At 44.6% G+C, this 19,584-nt stretch overlaps 1 protein-coding gene and 2 long non-coding RNA genes across 4 annotated transcripts in view; 1 reads left to right on the forward strand and 2 right to left on the reverse strand.

Annotated features, from left to right (window-relative positions):
- The window catches only part of LOC127925407 (nuclear receptor ROR-alpha A-like), an 82,695-nt gene that overhangs the window by 58,856 nt on the left and 4,255 nt on the right, over positions 1 to 19,584 (reverse strand). The gene's annotated exons all lie outside the window — the stretch shown is intronic.
- On the forward strand, positions 2,869 to 4,066 carry LOC127925415 (uncharacterized). Its single transcript, XR_008120890.1, has 4 exons — positions 2,869 to 3,129; positions 3,195 to 3,438; positions 3,496 to 3,725; positions 3,950 to 4,066. It is a non-coding gene; the product is annotated as an uncharacterized LOC127925415 (long non-coding RNA).
- LOC127925416 (uncharacterized) lies at positions 8,597 to 10,527 on the reverse strand. The gene is made up of 3 exons (XR_008120891.1): positions 9,546 to 10,527; positions 9,362 to 9,423; positions 8,597 to 8,927 (listed from the first exon to the last, which is right to left on the reverse strand). It is a non-coding gene; the product is annotated as an uncharacterized LOC127925416 (long non-coding RNA).

Consider the following 19,584-nt stretch of genomic DNA (forward strand, 5'->3'; position numbering starts at 1 on the left):
TTGCTTGAAAGGCAGCCACGGTGCGTCTTTAATTTAAATGGGGAGATCAAGCTGATCCTAATTGTTATAGGCCAATTTGTTGGAAATACTTGTCAATTAATCAACTGACTGGCTTTCTTGATGTCTATAGTTTTCTCTCTGGTTTCCGCTCAGGTTATGCATGTGTCACTACAACCTTAAAAATGTCCTCAATGATGTCACCAGCGCCCTTGATTCTAAGTAATGTTGTGCTGCTATTTTTATTGACTTGGCCAAAGCTTTTGATACAGTAGACCATTCCATTCTTGTGGGCTGGCTAACGAGTAATGGTGTCTCTGAGGGGTCTTTGGTATGGTTTGCTAACTACCTCTCTCTCAGAGAGTGCAGTGTATAAAGATAGAACATCTGCTGTCTCAGCCACTGCCTGTCACCAAGGGAGTACCCCAAGGCTCCACCCTAAGGCCCCACGCTCTTCTCAATTTACATCAACAACATAGCTCAGGCAGTAGGAAGCTCTCTCATCCATTTATATGCAGATGATACAGTCTTACACCCAGCTGTCCCCTCCCTGGATTTTGGGTTAAAAGCGGCAGGTAGCTGTGAGCTCCAACGCGACTCTGTTACTGTGTTACTATAGATAACTGCAGGAGTATGTAACCTCAGCCTAGCGCAGAGATACTTCTGACAGCCTGGTCTGCTCTGGGACTCAGTCAGCAGCTTGTCTGTCTGTCTGTCTGTCTGTCTGTCTGTCTGCCTGCCTGCCTGCCTGCCTGTGCCTGTCTGCCTGTCTGTCTGTCTGTCTGTCTGCCTGCCTGCCTGCCTGTCTGCCCGTCTGCCAGTCTGTCTGCCTGTCTGTCTGGATAAAAACATGGTCTCAATATAAAGCTTGGCATGTCCAGGACCAGGGCATTCAAATACCACCACAGAGCCAACCTCTGAGGAGCAGCTAATGGTTAGCCACTAGACTGATCTAGTATAGTTCTATAAGCCAACCTCTGAGTAGCAGCTTATGGTTAGCCACTAGACTGATCTAGTATAGTTCTATAAGCCAACCTCTGAGGAGCAGCTAATGGTTAGCCACTAGACTGATCTAGTATAGTTCTATAAGCCAACCTCTGAGTAGCAGCTAATGGTTAGCCACTAGACTGATCTAGTATAGTTCTATAAGCCAACCTCTGAGGAGCAGCTAATGGTTAGCCACTAGACTGATCTAGTATAGTTCTATAAGCCAACCTCTGAGGAGCAGCTAATGGTTAGCCACGAGACTGATCTAGTATAGTTCTATAAGCCAACCTCTGAGTAGCAGCTAATGGTTAGCCACTAGACTGATCTAGTATAGTTCTATAAGCCAACCTCTGAGGAGCAGCTAATGGTTAGCCACTAGACTGATCTAGTATAGGTCTATAAGCCAACCTCTGAGTAGCAGCTAATGGTTAGCCACTAGACTGATCTAGTATAGTTCTATAAGCCAACCTCTGAGGAGCAGCTAATGGTTAGCCACTAGACTGATCTAGTATAGTTCTATAAGCCAACCTCTGAGTAGCAGCTAATGGTTAGCCACTAGACTGATCTAGTATAGTTCTATAAGCCAACCTCTGAGTAGCAGCTAATGGTTAGCCACTAGACTGATCTAGTATAGTTCTATAAGCCAACCTCTGAGTAGCAGCTAATGGTTAGCCATGAGACTGATCTAGTATATATAGTTCTATAAGCCAACCTCTGAGTAGCAGCTAATGGTTAGCCACTAGACTGATCTAGTATAGTTCTATAAGCCAACCTCTGAGTAGCAGCTAATGGTTAGCCACTAGACTGATCTAGTATAGTTCTATAAGCCAACCTCTGAGTAGCAGCTAATGGTTAGCCACTAGACTGATCTAGTATAGTTCTATAAGCCAACCTCTGAGGAGCAGCTAATGGTTAGCCACTAGACTGATCTAGTATAGTTCTATAAGCCAACCTCTGAGTAGCAGCTAATGGTTAGCCACTAGACTGATCTAGTATAGTTCTATAAGCCAACCTCTGAGTAGCAGCTAATGGTTAGCCACTAGACTGATCTAGTATAGTTCTATAAGCCAACCTCTGAGGAGCAGCTAATGGTTAGCCACTAGACTGATCTAGTATAGTTCTATAAGCCAACCTCTGAGTAGCAGCTAATGGTTAGCCACTAGACTGATCTAGTATATATAGTTCTATAAGCCAACCTCTGAGGAGCAGCTAATGGTTAGCCACTAGACTGATCTAGTATAGTTCTATAAGCCAACCTCTGAGTAGCAGCTAATGGTTAGCCACGAGACTGATCTAGTATAGTTCTATAAGCCAACCTCTGAGTAGCAGCTTATGGTTAGCCACTAGACTGATCTAGTATAGTTCTATAAGCCAACCTCTGAGGAGCAGCTAATGGTTAGCCACTAGACTGATCTAGTATAGTTCTATAAGCCAACCTCTGAGTAGCAGCTAATGGTTAGCCACTAGACTGATCTAGTATAGTTCTATAAGCCAACCTCTGAGTAGCAGCTAATGGTTAGCCACTGAGACTGATCTAGACTGATCTAGTATAGCTCTGAGTAGCAGCTAATGGTTAGCCAGGTATGAGACTGATCTAGACTGATCTAGTATAGCTCTGAGTAGCAGCTAATGGTTAGCCACTAGACTGATCTAGTATAGTTCTATAAGCCAACCTCTGAGTAGACTAATGGTTAGCCACTAGACTGATCTAGTATAGTTCTATAAGCCAACCTCTGAGTAGCAGCTAATGGTTAGCCACGAGACTGATCTAGTATAGTTCTATAAGCCAACCTCTGAGTAGCAGCTAATGGTTAGCCACGAGACTGATCTAGTATAGTTCTATAAGCCAACCTCTGAGTAGCAGCTAATGGTTAGCCACTAGACTGATCTAGACTGATCTAGTATAGCTCTGAGTAGCAGCTAACCACTATTTATAGACTATAGATCTACTGTATAAGGCTGTAATACAGTGCATTTGGAAAGTATTCAGACCCCTAGATTTTTTCCCACATTTTGTTACGTTACAGCCTTATCCTAAAATGCATTAAATTGTTTTTTTCCCTCATCAATCTACACACAATAACCCATAATGACAAAGAATGTGACTGTAGGTGGAGGTATAGAGGTATGGGACTGTAGGTGGAGGTAAAAGAGGTATGGGACTGTAGGTGGAGGTAAAGAGGTATGGGACTGTAGGTGGAGGTATAGAGGTATGGGACTGTAGGTGGAGGTAAAGAGGTATGGGACTGTAGGTGGAGGTAAAGAGGTATGTGACTGTAGGTGGAGGTAAAGAGGTATGTGACTGTAGGTGGAGGTAAAGAGGTATGGGACTGTAGGTGGAGGTATAGAGGTATGTGACTGTAGGTGGAGGTAAAGAGGTATGTGACTGTAGGTGGAGGTAAAGAGGTATGGGACTGTAGGTGGAGGTATAGAGGTATGGGACTGTAGGTGGAGGTAAAGAGGTATGTGACTGTAGGTGGAGGTATGGGACAGTAGGTGGAGGTAAAAGAGGTATGTGACTGTAGGTGGAGGTAAAGAGGTATGTGACTGTAGGTGGAGGTAAAGAGGTATGTGACTGTAGGTGGAGGTATAGAGGTATGGGACTGTAGGTGGAGGTAAAGAGGTATGGGACTGTAGGTGGAGGTATGGGACTGTAGGTGGAGGTAAAGAGGTATGGGACTGTAGGTGGAGGTAAAGAGGTATGGGACTGTAGGTGGAGGTATAGAGGTATGGGACTGTAGGTGGAGGTAAAGAGGTATGGGACTGTAGGTGGAGGTAAAGAGGTATGGGACTGTAGGTGGAGGTAAAGAGGTATGGGACTGTAGGTGGAGGTAAAGAGGTATGGGACTGTAGGTGGAGGTAAAGAGGTATGGGACTGTAGGTGGAGGTAAAGAGGTATGGGACTGTAGGTGGAGGTAAAGAGGTATGGGACTGTAGGTGGAGGTAAAGAGGTATGTGACTGTAGGTGGAGGTAAAGAGGTATGGGACTGTAGGTGGAGGTATAGAGGTATGGGACTGTAGGTGGAGGTATAGAGGTATGGGACTGTAGGTGGAGGTAAAAGAGGTATGGGACTGTAGGTGGAGGTATGGGACTAGGTGGATTGTATGGGACTGGAGGTGGAGGTTATATGGGACTAGGTGGTATCTCTTAGTAAGAGGGTGATGGATATATCTAACGTTATCTCTTAGAGGCTGAGGGTTATATCTAACGTTATCTCTTAGTGCGAGGCTGAGGGTTATATCTAATGTTATATCTTAGTACGAGGCTGAGGGTTATATCTAATGTTATCTCTTAGAGGGTGATGGTTATATCTAATGTTATCTCTTAGGAAGAGGGTGATGGTTATATCTAATGTTATCTCTTAGTAAGAGGCTGATGGTTATATCTAACGTTATCTCTTAGTAAGAGGCTGATGGTTATATCTAACGTTATCTCTTAGTACGAGGCTGAGGGTTATATCTAACGTTATCTCTTAGAGGCTGAGGGTTATATCTAATGTTATCTCTTAGTAAGAGGCTGATGGTTATATCTAACGTTATCTCTTAGAGGCTGAGGGTTATATCTAATGTTATCTCTTAGTAAGAGGCTGATGGTTATATCTAACGTTATCTCTTAGAGGCTGATGGTTATATCTAACGTTATCTCTTAGAGGCTGAGGGTTATATCTAATGTCATCTCTTAGTAAGAGGCTGATGGTTATATCTAACCTTATCTCTTAGAGGCTGAGGGTTATATCTAACGTTATCTCTTAGTAAGAGGCTGAGGGTTATATCTAAAGTTTATCTCTTAGTAAGAGGCTGAGGGTTATATCTAACGTTATCTCTTAGTAAGAGGCTGAGGTTTATATCTAATGTATATCTAACGTTATCTCTTAGTAAGAGGCTGAGGGTTATATCTAACGTTTATCTCTTAGTAAGAGGCTGAGGGTTATATCTAATTTATATCTAACGTTATCTCTTAGTAAGAGGCTGAGGGTTATATCTAACGTTTATCTCTTAGTAAGAGGCTGAGGGTTATATCTAACGTTATCTCTTAGTAAGAGGCTGAGGTTTATATCTAATGTATATCTAACGTTATCTCTTAGTAAGAGGCTGAGGGTTATATCTAATGTATATCTAACGTTATCTCTTAGTAAGAGGCTGAGGGTTATATCTAACGTTTATCTCTTAGTAAGAGGCTGAGGGTTATATCTAACATTTATCTCTTAGTAAGAGGCTGAGGTTTATATCTAATGTATATCTAACGTTATCTCTTAGTAAGAGGCTGAGGGTTATATCTAACGTTTATCTCTTAGTAAGAGGCTGAGGGATATATCTAACGTTATCTCTTAGTAAGAGGCTGAGGGTTATATCTAACGTTATCTCTTAGTAAGAGGCTGAGGGTTATATCTAACGTTATCTCTTAGTAAGAGGCTGAGGGTTATATCTAATGTATATCTAACGTTTATCTCTTAGTAAGAGGCTGAGGGTTATATCTAACGTTTATCTCTTAGTAAGAGGCTGAGGGTTATATCTAACGTTATCTCTTAGTAAGAGGCTGAGGGTTATATCTAACGTTATCTCTTAGTAAGAGGCTGAGGGTTATACCTAACGTTATCTCTTAGTAAGAGGCTGAGGGTTATACCTAACGTTATCTCTTAGTAAGAGGCTGAGGGTTATATCTAACGTTATCTCTTAGTAAGAGGCTGAGGGTTATACCTAACGTTTATCTCTTAGTAAGAGGCTGAGGGTTATATCTAATTTATATCTAACGTTATCTCTTAGTAAGAGGCTGAGGGTTATATCTAATGTATATCTAACGTTATCTCTTAGTAAGAGGCTGAGGGTTATATCTAATGTATATCTAACGTTTATCTCTTAGTAAGAGGCTGAGGGTTATATCTAATGTATATCTAACGTTTATCTCTTAGTAAGAGGCTGAGGGTTATATCTAACGTTATCTCTTAGTAAGAGGCTGAGGGTTATATCTAACGTTATCTCTTAGTAAGAGGCTGAGGGTTATATCTAACGTTATCTCTTAGTAAGAGGCTGAGGGTTATATCTAACGTTATCTCTTAGTAAGAGGCTGAGGGTTATATCTAACGTTTATCTCTTAGTAAGAGGCTGAGGGATATATCTAACGTTATCTCTTAGTAAGAGGCTGAGGGTTATATCTAACGTTATCTCTTAGTAAGAGGCTGAGGGTTATATCTAACGTTATCTCTTAGTAAGAGGCTGAGGTTTATATCTAATGTATATCTAACGTTATCTCTTAGTAAGAGGCTGAGGGTTATATCTAACGTTATCTCTTAGTAAGAGGCTGAGGTTTATATCTAATTTATATCTAACGTTATCTCTTAGTAAGAGGCTGAGGTTTATATCTAATGTATATCTAACGTTATCTCTTAGTAAGAGGCTGAGGGATATATCTAACGTTATCTCTTAGTAAGAGGCTGAGGGTTATATCTAACGTTATCTCTTAGTAAGAGGCTGAGGGTTATATCTAACGTTATCTCTTAGTAAGAGGCTGAGGGTTATATCTAATGTATATCTAAAGTTTATCTCTTAGTAAGAGGCTGAGGGATATATCTAACGTTATCTCTTAGTAAGAGGCTGAGGGTTATATCTAACGTTATCTCTTAGTAAGAGGCTGAGGGTTATATCTAACGTTATCTCTTAGTAAGAGGCTGAGGGTTATATCTAACGTTATCTCTTAGTAAGAGGCTGAGGGTTATATCTAACGTTATCTCTTAGTAAGAGGCTGAGGGTTATATCTAACGTTATCTCTTAGTAAGAGGCTGAGGGTTATATCTAACGTTATCTCTTAGTAAGAGGCTGAGGGTTATATCTAACGTTATCTCTTAGTAAGAGGCTGAGGGTTATATCGAGAGCACGGATTGAGAACCGGATTGGGCCCCATTTCCTATCTGAAGTGCTTTGACTGGCTGGTATAAAATATTTACACCTGCTGTATCATTAGGACTCTTAACACATTTCCTCCCCAGACCTGATATACCACGGTGAGGTCTGAATGGTTCATGTCCTTCTGTGGAGGATAGAAAAGACTCCGAAGGGAACCAAGATAAACTCTTTGGAGAAACAAGATGGTGTAATGAACCAAGATAAGGTCTTTAGAGAAACAAGAGGGTATAATGAACCAGGATAACCTCCTTAGAGAAACAAGACTGTATTATGAACCAGGATAACCTCTTTAGACTTCTCAGACACACTTCCTGTTTCTGTGCATCTCTCTCTCTAGAGTCCAGACTCAGGCCATATCCCAATCGTGTGCACTACGCACTCATTGACCTGTTCACTCTTCCTAAATGATCCAAAAGCATTGCTTTTTGTGAAATAAATATGTTAGGCACTCTGTCCAGTTGATCAAGAGCATATACTTGGGGAAGAAGTGGGGGAACTGGTCTAATGAGTCTGTCCATTTCTGGTCTGGTCTATAAACAGAACAACTGACAAATAACCACAATATATTCTGTAATTATGCATAGAACTACAATATGACATGATTCTACAGGATCCTATAGCATTTGAAGAAATAAAAAACATTTCCTCAAGTCCATGGATAGACTGTTAAATGTACTATATAGACTCCACCTCTTTATAGACATCATTATATAGACTCCACCTCTTTATAGACATCATTATATAGACTCCACCTCTTTATAGACATCATTATATAGACTCCACCTCTTTATAGACATCATTATATAGACTCCACCTCTTTATAGACATCATTATATAGACTCCACCTCTTTATAGACATCATTATATAGACTCCACCTCTTTATAGACATCATTATATAGACTCCACCTCTTTATAGACATCATTATATAGACTCCACCTCTTTATAGACATCATTATATAGACTCCACCTCTTTATAGACATCATTATATAGACTCCACCTCTTTATAGACATCATTATATAGACTCCACCTCTTTATAGACATCATTATATAGACTCCACCTCTTTATAGACATCATTATATAGACTCCACCTCTTTATAGACATCATTATATAGACTCCACCTCTTTATAGACATCATTATATAGACTCCACCTCTTTATAGACATCATTATATAGACTCCACCTCTTTATAGACATCATTATATAGACTCCACCTCTTTATAGACATCATTATATAGACTCCACCTCTTTATAGACATCATTATATAGACTCCACCTCTTTATAGACATCATTATATAGACTCCACCTCTTTATAACCATTATATAGACTCCACCTCTTTATAGACATCATTATATAGACTCCACCTCTTTATAGACATCATTATATAGACTCCACCTCTTTATAACCATTATATAGACTCCACCTCTTTATACACATCATTATAGAGACTCCACCTCTTTATAGACATCATTATATAGACTCCACCTCTTTATAGACATCATTATATAGACTCCACCTCTTTATACACATCATTATATAGACTCCACCTCTTTATAGACATCATTATATAGACTCCACCTCTTTATAGACATCATTATATAGACTCCACCTCTTTATAGACATCATTATATAGACTCCACCTCTTTATAGACATCATTATATAGACTCCACCTCTTTATAACCATTATATAGACTCCACCTCTTTATACACATCATTATAGAGACTCCACCTCTTTATAGACATCATTATATAGACTCCACCTCTTTATAGACATCATTATATAGACTCCACCTCTTTATAGACATCATTATATAGACTCCACCTCTTTATAGACATCATTATATAGACTCCACCTCTTTATAGACATCATTATATAGACTCCACCTCTTTATAGACATCATTATATAGACTCCACCTCTTTATAGACATCATTATATAGACTCCACCTCTTTATAGACATCATTATATAGACTCCACCTCTTTATAACCATTATATAGACTCCACCTCTTTATACACATCATTATAGAGACTCCACCTCTTTATAGACATCATTATATAGACTCCACCTCTTTATATACATCATTATATAGACTCCACCTCTTTATAGACATCATTATATAGACTCCACCTCTTTATAGACATCATTATATAGACTCCACCTCTTTATAGACATCATTATATAGACTCCACCTCTTTATAGACATCATTATATAGACTCCACCTCTTTATAGACATCATTATATAGACTCCACCTCTTTATAGACATCATTATATAGACTCCACCTCTTTATAGACATCATTATATAGACTCCACCTCTTTATACACATCATTATATAGACTCCACCTCTTTATAGACATCATTATATAGACTCCACCTCTTTATAGACATCATTATATAGACTCCACCTCTTTATAGACATCATTATATAGACTCCACCTCTTTATAGACATCATTATAGAGACTCCACCTCTTTATAGACATCATTATATAGACTCCACCTCTTTATACACATCATTATAGAGACTCCACCTCTTTATAGACATCATTATAGACTCCACCTCTTTATAGACATCATTATATAGACTCCACCTCTTTATAGACATCACTATATAGACTCCGCCTCTTTATAGAAATCATTATATAGACTCCACCTCTTTATACACATCATTATATAGACTCCACCTCTTTATAGAAATCATTATATAGACTCCACCTCTTTATAGACATCATTATATAGACTCCACCTCTTTATAGACATCATTATATAGACTCCACCTCTTTATAGACATCATTATATAGACTCCACCTCTTTATAGACATCATTATATAGACTCCACCTCTTTATAAACATCACTATATAGACTCCACCTCTTTGTAGACATCATTATATAGACTCCACCTCTTTATAGACATCATTATATAGACTCCACCTCTTTATAGACATCATTATATAGACTCCACTTCTTTATAGACATCATTATATAGACTCCACCTCTTTATACACATCATTATAGAGACTCCACCTCTTTATAGACATCATTATATAGACTCCACCTCTTTATAGACATCATTATATAGACTCCACCTCTTTATAACCATTATATAGACTCCACCTCTTTATACACATCATTATAGAGACTCCACCTCTTTATAGACATCATTATATAGACTCCACCTCTTTATAGACATCATTATATAGACTCCACCTCTTTATACACATCATTATAGAGACTCCACCTCTTTATAGACATCATTATATAGACTCCACCTCTTTATAGACATCATTATATAGACTCCACCTCTTTATAGACATCACTATATAGACTCCACCTCTTTATACACATCATTATATAGACTCCACCTCTTTATAGACATCATTATATAGACTCCACCTCTTTATACACATCCCTATATAGACTCCACCTCTTTATAGAAATCATTATATAGACTCCACCTCTTTATAGACATCACTATATAGACTCCACCTCTTTATACACATCCCTATATAGACTCCACCTCTTTATAGAAATCATTATATAGACTCCACCTCTTTATAGACATCATTATATAGACTCCACCTCTTTATAGACATCATTATATAGACTCCACCTCTTTATACACATCATTATAGAGACTCCACCTCTTTATAGACATCCTTCATGGAGTCATGAAGCTGAAAGAAGGGTCATAAACAGACACAGCAGAAAGCTAACTGTGTTTGCTTTAAGATGCTACTGTGTGGTCATAAACAAGTCCCTAACGTCTAAATTACCCAAACCCCTCAGCGTTAGAGTGGAGAAACAACATTTTCCCCCCTCACACATCAAAGAGGAAGGCCTTACCCAATCAAAAGCCTTTAAAATGTGTCAAGGTTCTACATGGGGGGCTTGAGTCACAAATGACATCCTGTTCCCTACATAGTACACTACTTCTAACCAGGCCAATAAGACTCTGGCCAAAAGTAGTGCACTACTGTATAGAGAATAGGGTGCGATTTGGAACGCATGACATGGAAATATAAACCTTCGTTGGTCTGAAAACGCTTTGTTGTTGCTCAATACCACAACTTTACATATTGTACTGGGTCACAATGCAACATGGCCTTTTTTGTTGGATAACTAAAGGTACTGACCCATGACTAAAGGTTCTGACCAATGACTAAAGGTTCTGACCCATGACTAAAGAGAGAGAGCTGGAGAGAGAGAGAGATTTAGAAAGAGAGAGAGAGAGCGGGAGAGAGAGAGAGAGAGAGAAAGAGAAAGAAAAAGAGAGGGAAAGAGAGAAAACCCACCCTCCCTACATGTTGCTGAGTAGCTGACCCATAACTAAAAGTTCTGACCCATAACTAAAGCTACTGACCCATGACTAAAAGCTCTGACCCATAACTAAAGCTACTGACCCATGACTAAAAGTTCTGACCCATGACTAAAGCTACTGACCCATGACTGAAGGTTCTGACCCATGACCAAAGGTACTGACCCATGACTAAAGGTTCTGACCCATGACTAAAGGTTCTGACCCATGACTGAAGGTTCTGACCCATGACCAAAGGTTCTGACCCATGACTAAAGGTACTGACCCATGACTGAAGGTTCTGACCCATGACTAAAGGTACTGACCCATGACTGAAGGTTCTGACCCATGACCAAAGGTACTGACCCATGACTAAAGGTTCTGACACATGACTGAAGGTTCTAACCCATTATTAAAGGTTCTGATTAGCTGACCCATGACTAAAGGTTCTGACCCATGACTATAGGTTCTGACCCATGACTATAGGTTCTGACCAATGACTAAAGGTTCTGACCCATGACTGAAGGTTCTGACCCATGACTAAATGTTCTGACCCATGACTAAAGGTTCTGACCCATGACTGAAGGTTCTGACCCATGACTAAAGGTTCTGACCAATGACTAAAGGTTCTGACCCATGACTGAAGGTTCTGACCCATGACTAAAGGTTCTGACCCATGACTAAAGGTTCTGACCAATGACTAAAGGTTCTGACCCATGACTAAAGGTTCTGACCCATGACTGAAGGTTCTGACCCATGACTGAAGGTTCTGACCAATGACTAAAGGTTATGACCCATGACTAAAGGTTCTGACCCATGATTGAAGGTTCTGACCCATGACTAAAGGTACTGACCCATGACTAAAGGTTCTGACCCATGACTGAAGGTTCTGACCCACGACTGAAGGTTCTGACCCATGACTAAAGGTTCTGACCCATGACTGAAGGTTCTGACCCATGACTAAAAGTTCTGACCCATAACTAAAGCTACTGACCCATGACTGAAGGTTCTGACCCATGACCAAAGGTACTGACCCATGACTAAAGGGAATCGTTTATTGTCTCAACAGAGGGGGGGGCACTGTGATCTGTGTCTGGACTGGAGTAGCAGTATGAATGTGAGCCTGGTATCCCGTCTGGCCCCCGCGGCGTTTCCAATGTTAACCTGTTTAAAGGTCTTACTCACATTGTCTACAGAGAACGAGATCACACAGTCGTCCAGAACAGTTGTTGACCTTCATGCTCACAACGGGGGCCTCTCATTCCCGTAACATGGAGGGTAAGCCCCCCTCCCCTTCCTCCATACCCCCCAGGTCGCTCCAGCCCTGCATGCCCACCACGGGGCCTCTCAGTCGGGTAACACTGAGAGCAAGCCCCCCCCACCTCCCCTTCCTCCATACCCCCCAGGTCGCTCCAGCCCTTCATGCCCACCACGGGGCCTCTCAGTCCGGTAACACTGAGAGCAAGCCCCCCCCACCTCCCCTTCCTCCATACCCCCCAGGTCGCTCCAGCCCTTCATGCCCACCACGGGGCCTCTCAGTCCGGTAACACTGAGAGCAAGCCCCCCTCCCCCTCCATGGGAGGTCTATTATCCAGGCCTGTATTGCTGCATAACACGATGCTACAGGAAGGACAACCTGAAGCAGACAGCAACATAGTGTTGGGCGTTGGCAGGAGGTGCAGGAGTGTAAAAATAAGCACATGGGATGTTATATCTTCGCATCGACATAGTTCCTATGTCAGACTCACCACACAGCTCGACGAGAGACTCTGCTTTGGCAACTGATCTACGCAAACAGTCTGAAGATTACCAATGTGTTTCCTAAACACTGAAAGATAAGGGTGGCGGCAGGTAGCCCTAGCGAGTAAGACCGTTGGGCCAGTAACAGGAAGGTAGCTGGTTCGAATCTCTAAGCCGACTATGTATGTTTAAGTAGGCGAGTCAGTTGAGAACAAATTGTTATTTTCGATGACGGCCTACCGGGGAACAGTGGGTTAACTGCCTTGTTCAGGGGAACAGTGGGTTAACTGCCTTGTTCAGGGGAACAGTGGGTTAACTGCCTTGTTCAGGGGCATAGTGGGTTAACTGCCTCGTTCAGGGGAACAACAGTGGGTTAACTGCCTTGTTCAGGGGAACAGTGGGTTAACTGCCTTGTTCAGGGGAACAGTGGTTTAACTGCCTTGTTCAGGGGAACAGTGGGTTAACTGCCTTGTTCAGGGGAACAGTGGGTTAACTGCCTTGTTCAGGGGAACAGTGGGTTAACTGCCTTGTTCAGGGGAACAGTGGGTTAACTGCCTTGTTCAGGGGAACAGTGGGTTAACTGCCTTGTTCAGGGGAACAGTGGGTTAACTGCCTTGTTCAGGGGAACAGTGGGTTAACTGCCTTGTTCAGGGGAACAACAGTGGGTTAACTGCCTTGTTCAGGGGAACAGTGGGTTAACTGCCTTGTTCAGGGGAACAGTGGGTTAACTGCCTCGTTCAGGGGAACAGTGGGTTAACTGCCTTGTTCAGGGGAACAGTGGATTAACTGCCTTGTTCAGGGGAACAGTGGGTTAACTGCCTTGTTCAGGGGAACAACAGTGGGTTAACTGCCTTGTTCAGGGGAACAGTGGGTTAACTGCCTTGTTCAGGGGAACAGTGGGTTAACTGCCTTGTTCAGGGGAACAGTGGGTTAACTGCCTCGTTCAGGGGAACAGTGGGTTAACTGCCTTGTTCAGGGAAACAGTGGGTTAACTGCCTTGTTCAGGGGAACAGTGGGTTAACTGCCTTGTTCAGGGGAACAGTGGGTTAACTGCCTTGTTCAGGGGAACAGTGGGTTAACTGCCTTGTTCAGGGGAACAGTGGGTTAACTGCCTGTTCAGGGGGCAGAACGACAGATGCTCACCTTGTCAGCTCGGGGACAATCCTGCAAACTTTTGTTAACTAGTCCAACACTCTAACCACTAGACTACCTGCTGGTTACTGGTCCAACACTCTAACCACTAGACTACCTGCTGGTTACTAGTCCAACGCTCTAACCACTAGACTACCTGCTGGTTACTAGTCCAACGCTCTAACCACTAGGCTACCTGCTGGTTACTGGTCCAACACTCTAACCACTAGACTACCTGCTGGTTACTGGTCCAACACTCTAACCACTATGCTATTTGCTAGTTACTAGTCCAACACTCTAACCACTAGACTACCTGCTGGTTACTGGTCCAACACTCTAACCACTATGCTATCTGCTAGTTACTAGTCCAACACTCTAACCACTAGGCTACCTGCTGGTTACTAATCCAACGCTCTAACCACTAGACTACCTGCTGGTTACTGGTCCAACACTCTAACCACTAGACTACCTGCTGGTTACTAGTCCAACGCTCTAACCACTAGACTACCTGCTGGTTACTAGCCCAACGCTCTGACCACTAGACTACCTGCTGGTTACTAGTCCAACGCTCTAACCACTAGGCTACCTGCTGGTTACTAGTCCAACACTCTAACCACTAGACTACCTGCTGGTTACTGGTCCAACACTCTAACCACTAGACTACCTGCTGGTTACTAGTCCAACACTCTAACCACTAGACTACCTGCTGGTTACTAGCCCAACGCTCTGACCACTAGACTACCTGCTGGTTACTAGTCCAACACTCTAACCACTAGGCTAGTGCCACTGACACGGCCTGCAACGGAAACATGCGGTCTCTCCTTCACTGCAGCCGAGGTGAGTAAGACATTTAAACGTGTTAACCCTCGCAAGGCTGCAGGCCCAGACGGCATCCCCAGCCGCGCCCTCAGAGCATGCACAGACCAGCTGGCCGGTGTGTTTACGGACATATTCAATCAATCCCTATACCAGTCTGCTGTTCCCACATGCTTCAAGAGGGCCACCATTGTTCCTGTTCCCAAGAAAGCTAAGGTAACTGAGCTAAACGACTACCGCCCCGTAGCACTCACTTCCGTCATCATGAAGTGCTTTGAGAGACTAGTCAAGGACCATATCACCTCCACCCTACCTGACACCCTAGACCCACTCCAATTTGCTTACCGCCCAAATAGGTCCACAGACGATGCAATCTCAACCACACTGCACACTGCCCTAACCCACCTGGACAAGAGGAATACCTATGTGAGAATGCTGTTCATCGACTACAGCTCGGCATTCAACACCATAGTACCCTCCAAGCTCGTCATCAAGCTCGAGACCCTGGGTCTCGACCCCGCCCTGTGCAACTGGGTACTGGACTTCCTGACGGGCCGCCCCCAGGTGGTGAGGGTAGGCAACAACATCTCCTCCCCGCTGATCCTCAACACGGGGCCCCACAAGGGTGCGTTCTGAGCCCTCTCCTGTACTCCCTGTTCACCCACGACTGCGTGGCCACGCACGCCTCCAACTCAATCATCAAGTTTGCGGACGACACAACAGTGGTAGGCTTGATTACCAACAACGACGAGACGGCCTACAGGGAGGAGGTGAGGGCCCTCGGAGTGTGGTGTCAGGAAAATAACCTCACACTCAACGTCAACAAAACTAAGGAGATGATTGTGGACTTCAGGAAACAGCAGAGGGGAACACCCCCTATCCACATCGATGGAACAGTAGTGGAGAGGGTAGCTAGTTTAAGTTCCTCGGCATACACATCACAGACAAACTGAATTGGTCCACTCACACTGACAGCGCCGTGAAGAACAGCGCAGCAGCGCCTATTCAACCTCAGGAGGCTGAAGAAATTCGGCTTGTCACCAAAAGCACTCACAAACTTCTACAGATGCACAATCGAGAGCATCCTGGCGGGCTGTATCACCGCCTGGTACGGCAACTGCTCCGCCCTCAACCGTAAGGCTCTCCAGAGGGTAGTGAGGACTGCACAACGCATCACCGGGGCAAACTACCTGCCCTCCAGGACACCTACACCACCCGTTGTTACAGGAAGGCCATAAAGATCATCAAGGACATCAACCACCCGAACCACTGCCTGTTCACCCCGCTATCATCCAGAAGGCGAGGTCAGTACAGGTGCATCAAAGCTGGGACCGAGAGACTGAAAAACAGCTTCTATCTCAAGGCCATCAGACTGTTAAACAGCCACCACTAACAGTGTGAGTGGCTGCTGCCAACACACTGTCATTGACACTGACCCAACTCCAGCCATTTTAATAATGGGAATTGATGGGAATTATGTAAATATATCACTAGCCACTTTAAACAATGCTACCTTATATAATGTTACTTACCCTACATTATTCATCTCATATGCATATGTATATACTGTACTCTACATCATCGACTGCATCCTTATGTAACACATGTATCACTAGCCACTTTAACTATGCCACTTTGTTTACTTTGTCTACACACTCATCTCATATGTATATACTGTACTCGATACCATCTACTGTATGCTGCTCTGTACCATCACTCATTCATATATCCTTATGTACATATTCCTTATCCCCTTACACTGTGTATAAGACAGTAGTTTTGGAATTGTTAGTTAGATTACTTGTTGGTTATCACTGCATTGTCGGAACTAGAAGCACAAGCATTTCGCTACACTCGCATTTAACATCTGCTAACCATGTGTATGTGACAAATAAAATTTGATTTGATTTGATTTGATTTGATTTGATTTGATTTGCTGGTTACTAGTCCAACACTCTAACCACTAGGCTACCTGCCTGGTTACTAGTCCAACACTCTAACCACTAGGCTACCTGCTGGTTACTAGTCCAACACTCTAACCACTAGACTACCTGCTGGTTACTAGTCCAACACTCTAACCACTAGGCTACCTGCTGGTTACTAGTCCAACACTCTAACCACTAGGCTACCTGCTGGTTACTAGTCCAACGCTCTAACCAACATCAGCACTGAGCTAAAGGTTAGAGCTGCCGCATTTCAAGGAGCGGGACTCTAACCCAGAAGCTTATAATAAATCCCGCTACGACCTCCGATGAGCCATCAAACAGGCAAAGCGTCAACACAAGACTAAGATCGAATCCTTACTCGGCGGCAGTACATCACTGGGTCTGAGCTCCCTGCCATCCGGGACCTCTATATCAGGCGATGTCAGAGGAAGGGGCCCCTAAAACAATTGCCAAAGACTCCAGTCAACCAAGCCGTAGACTGTTATCTCTTTTACCGTTCGGCCATTGCAACAAGTGTGGAACCAACAGGACTTTGAACAGCTTCTACCCCCCCTGGTGATTTGATTTGATAGGATGACATTTTGGATGCAGTTGGTTATTTCTCTCTGATTCTCTCTCACCATACTGCTGCCTCGGGGGCAGTTTCCCTGACATTTGTTAACTCTACATTTATTTTCTCTTTCATATCGTTCCTCTTCATTAAAATTCCATTACATAATTTTCTTTCCAACTCTGTCTTTCTTCCCCCACCACCCCCGCTCTCGGGTGTTTGCAGTGCGATGTATTTACATGGACGTGGCGTGTGTCAGGCAGGCTGCAGAAGCACCACGCTTTCCTGACCTCTGGGCCCCGACTTTTGGTGCTTGGTCCTGGGGCGGTCATCAGGCCCACTGCTTCCCTCCCTCTGGGGCGGTCATCAGGCCCACTGCTTCCCTCCCTCTGGGGCGGTCATCAGGCCCACTGCTTCCCTCCCTCTGGGGCAGTCATCAGGCCCACTGCTTCCCTCCCTCTGGGGCGGTCATCAGGCCCACTGCTTCCCTCCCTCTGGGGCGGTCATCAGGCCCACTGCTTCCCTCCCTCTGGGGCGGTCATCAGGCCCACTGCTTCCCTCCCTCTGGGGCGGTCATCAGGCCCACTGCTTCCCTCCCTCTGGGGGCGGTCATCAGGCCCACTGCTTCCCTCCCTCTGGGGGCGGTCATCAGGCCCACTGCTTCCCTCCCTCTGGGGGCGGTCATCAGGCCCACTGCTTCCCTCCCTCTGGGGGCGGTCATCAGGCCCACTGCTTCCCTCCCTCTGGGGCGGTCATCAGGCCCACTGCTTCCCTCCCTCTGTGAAGGTACCAACCATCTGCTCTGTCGCCTCAAATTTACACTTGTTTACACTGTCTCTGTCTGCCTCTTACTCTGCCTCTCTCTCTCTGTCTGTTTGTCTGTCTGCCGGCCTCTTTCTCTCGCTCTCTCTCTGTCTGTCTTTTGCTCTCTCCCCCTCTCTCTGCCTCCCCCTCTCTCCTCACATCCCATCCCTCTCACTCTCTGCCTCCCCCCTCTCACTCTCTGGCTCCCCCCTCTCTCTAACTCCCCCCTCTCTCCTCACTCCCCGTCCCTCTCACTCTCTGCCTCCCCCTCTCTCCTCGTCCCTCTCACTCTCTGCCTCCCCGCTCTCTCCTCCCCCCTCTCACTCTCTGGCTCCCCCCTCTCTCCTCTCTCCTCCCCCCTCTCACTCTCTGGCTCCCCCTCTCTCCTCTCTCCTCGTCCCTCTCACTCTCTGGCTCCCCGCTCTCTCCTCCACCCTCTCACACTCTGGCTCCCCCTCTCTCTGCCTCCCCCCTCTCTCCTCTCTCTTAGTCCCTCTCACTCTCTGCCTCCCCCTCTCTCCTCCCCCCTCTCACTCTCTGGCTCCCCCCTCTCTCCTCACTCCCCCCCTCCCAGTAGAGAGCGTTAGGCTGAATAATCTCTGGTTCACCCCTCTCTCCTCACTCCCCCCCTCCCAGTAGAGAGCGTTAGGCTGAATAATCTCTGGCTCCCCCCTCTCTCCTCACTCCCCCCCTCCCAGTAGAGAGCGTGAGGCTGAATAATCTCTCTGCCTCCCATCCTCTCTCTTCTCTCCTCCCCCCTCTCACTCTCTGCCTCCCCCTCTCTCCTCGTCCCTCTCACTCTCTGCCTCCCCCCTCTCTCCTCGTCCCTCTCACTCTCTGGCTCCCCCCTCTCTCCTCACTCCCCCCCTCCCAGTAGAGAGCGTTAGGCTGAATAATCTCTGGTTCACCCCTCTCTCCTCACTCCCCCCTCCCAGTAGAGAGCGTTAGGCTGAATAATCTCTGGCTCCCCCCTCTCTCCTCACTCCCCCCTCCCAGTAGAGAGCGTTAGGCTGAATAATCTCTGGCTCCCCCCTCTCTCCTCACTCCCCCCCTCCCAGTAGAGAGCGTTAGGTTGAATAATCTCTCAGCCCAAATCCAGCTAGCTGTAATCCCATGATAAAACTTTGACTGATAATTGTCTGTAAACGTTTAACCCTCTGAGGGGACCCGTTGAACCCTCTGAGGGGATCCGTTTAACCCTCTGAGGGGACCCGTTTAACCCTCTGAGGGGACCCGTTTAACCCTCTGAGGGGACCCGTTTAACCCTCTGAGGGGACCAGTTTAACCCTCTGAGGGGACCCGTTTAACCCTCTGAGAGGATCCGTTTAACCCTCTGAGGGGACCCGTTTAACCCTCTGAGGGGACCCGTTTAACCCTCTGAGGGGACCCGTTTAACCCTCTGAGGGGACC

The sequence above is a fragment of the Oncorhynchus keta genome, unplaced genomic scaffold (genome assembly GCF_023373465.1).
Source record: "Oncorhynchus keta strain PuntledgeMale-10-30-2019 unplaced genomic scaffold, Oket_V2 Un_contig_5540_pilon_pilon, whole genome shotgun sequence".
Classification (NCBI taxonomy): domain Eukaryota; kingdom Metazoa; phylum Chordata; class Actinopteri; order Salmoniformes; family Salmonidae; genus Oncorhynchus; species Oncorhynchus keta.